We start from the raw sequence: 2,613 nt of genomic DNA on the forward strand, positions 1-2,613 counted from the left end.
AGTGCTCTACCAACTGAGCTATCCAAGCACGACCCACGCCCCGTCTGTTCTGCAAGGTATGCAGGAGAGCTTCAGTGAAGTTTGGAAGGTTCAAATGGCTCTGAGCACTATGGGACTTAACATCTGTGGTCATCAGTCCCCTAGAACTTAGAACTACTTAAACCTAACTAACCTAAGGACATCACACACATCCATGCCCGAGACAGGATTCGAACCTGCGACCGTAGTAGTCGCGTGGTTCCGGACTGAGCGCCTGAACAGCTAGACCACCGCGGCCGGCGAAGTTTGGAAGGTAGAGACGAGGTACTGGCGAAATTAAAGCTGTGAGGACGGGTCGTGAGTCGTGCTTGGGTAGCTCAGTTGGTAGAGCACTTGCCCGTGAAAGGCAAAGGTCCCGAGTTCGAGTCTCGGTCCGGCACACAGTTTTAATCTACCAGGAAGTTTCATATCAGTGCACACTCCGCTGCAGATTGAAAATCTCATTCTGGTACTTATATTTATAGAGAGAGAGAGTGACGTCAAGTATAAAAGTATAAGGACGTTAAAGAAACCTGCTGTTTCTTGTCTGTCTAGAACATGTATATACTAATTAATTTCTTGGTAGGACAATCTTTAGCCGTATAACGTGTCCCTCGTTTTCACTTTACTACCCGTTATATTCGCTCACCCTGTACATTAGCCGCAGTAAAATCTATCCTGACAGACAAGTAGGTTAACGATGGGCGTGTCTATTTTTTGAACCTCGCACTACGTTTATCCGCGTTGCTGCTAGTTGTTACAACGAACGCTGATGACCTTCATATTTTCCTGACTTCCGCTGCAGTTTTCCGTTGACGCGACCTTTCTAAAAAAAAGAACCATACGGCGTTTCGAACTGGAAACTTTATCTGCCACGTGATTTGCATACGCCAGGAACAACATTTGCCCCTGTCTTGAAAAAGAACGTAGTCGTCATTTTCTGCTTTTTATGTACTCTGTACGTATTCAGTGAGCGACGTATTCACGAAGAAGAGCCCGAGCTACGAACGTGGAAAAGCTCTCGGCGTGTGTACGTGTTTGAGGCGTCTCTTTGAACACGCGGGCCGCCCTGCACATGTGGCGGGTAGCCGTGCGTCCTGGCAGCGAGGCGCGCAGTGCCTTGCTGGCCATTAGCGGCTGCATAATGCACGACCGTGTGCCTGCCGAGGCGCAAGCGGCGCTGGGCGCCAGAGTGGCGTGCACCTGCTGCCCCATATAGCCCTGCCTGTAGTGCCATACGTCACGAGACGCGCCTTCACTATTCCATGGAAGGATGCGAGCCAGGCTGTGTCGAGGTCACCTGGATGAGAATGCTGAAAGAGAATTTGCGTTGGCTCGGAGCTCGCCGTAAGCCATTTAGGGAAAGGACGTTCAATTTGGTAACACATGACTCCAACATCTTGGTCCAAGACTACCGCTGGCGACGGATTTGCCTCTGTCGTTGGGGATGATACCTTACAATACCGGCTCCCTGACCAGTGTTCAAGCTTTACAGCTGAGCTTTTTGCTCCCTATCAGGCTGTTCAATATATCCGCCGCCATCGTCATTCTCCCTACGCCATCTGCTCTGATCCTTGAACGCCATTCAGAGTCTCCGTGACCATATTCGGACCAGCCTCTCGTGCAACGAATTCAACGGTCCCTTCAGTCGCTAGCTGATACCGACGCTCGTGTCCTTATTGTGTGGATTCCTGGCCACGTTGGTGTGCCTGGGAACGAAGCTGCTGATGCTGTGGCCAAGGCCTCGGACAGCTTCCTTTTGTGTCCCGTCAACTGATGTTAGTGGGTTTCTTTGTCGGCGCGTTTCATCACTGTGGCATGAGGCTTGGTCCTCTCTCCGTGAAAATAAGCTTAGGGCCATCAAACCGACCCCGACGGCTTGGACGACCTCCTCACGCCCTTCCCGGCGAGAGGAGGTCATTTTGGCCAGGTTGCGGATTGAGCATTGCCGATTTAGCCAGCGCTACCTGTTGTACGGTGACCCCGCCCCGCAGTGCCCCTGTGGTCATCCATTGACGGTGCGCCATGTTTTTATTGTTCTGTCCCCGTTTTATTCACTCTCGTGTTGTCCTGTCTCTGCCGTCTACCTTACAGGAACTTTTAGCTGCTGACGCTCGAGCAGCTGCTCGTATCCTTAGTTTTATTACATTGACGGACCTATCCAAAGAGATCTCTTTTATTTTGTTTATCTGCGCCTTTGTATGTCCTTTCTGGTGTTGTCCCCTTGCGTTTTTCTACGCTATTAGTGAACTAACGTTTGTGACTCGGCGCTAATGACCTTAGTAGTTCAGCGCCCTAAACAAAAAAGAAACAAAAAAAATCCAACATCTTGAACATTCTTATCGTAAGGAGGATCGAATGCAGGATGGTTTGTTTTGTTTTGTTTTAGGGCGGAAAACAACTACGGTCATCCGCTCCCATGTCGAAAGTAAAGAACGCGAGGACAGAGAGAGGAGTTAAATATGACTACAACTAACGGAGGAGAAGATAGCTAAAAACAGGGACGTAGAGAAAGTCTATAAAATACGCCACGGAGGAACGGAGGTCCAGAACTAAAAATTAAACGGCCTTCGCCATGTTGCTGGGACGGATAAA

The 2,613-nt window shown here is 49.8% G+C and overlaps 1 non-coding gene across 1 annotated transcript; it reads left to right on the plus strand.

The window, feature by feature from the left end:
* Window positions 1–344: 344 nt before the first annotated feature.
* On the plus strand, window positions 345–419 carry Trnas-uga (transfer RNA serine (anticodon UGA)). Its single transcript has one exon. It is a non-coding gene; the product is annotated as a tRNA-Ser (tRNA).
* The last annotated feature ends 2,194 nt before the right edge of the window (window positions 420–2,613 follow it).

This window comes from Schistocerca cancellata, chromosome 6, assembly GCF_023864275.1.
Source record: "Schistocerca cancellata isolate TAMUIC-IGC-003103 chromosome 6, iqSchCanc2.1, whole genome shotgun sequence".
Classification (NCBI taxonomy): domain Eukaryota; kingdom Metazoa; phylum Arthropoda; class Insecta; order Orthoptera; family Acrididae; genus Schistocerca; species Schistocerca cancellata.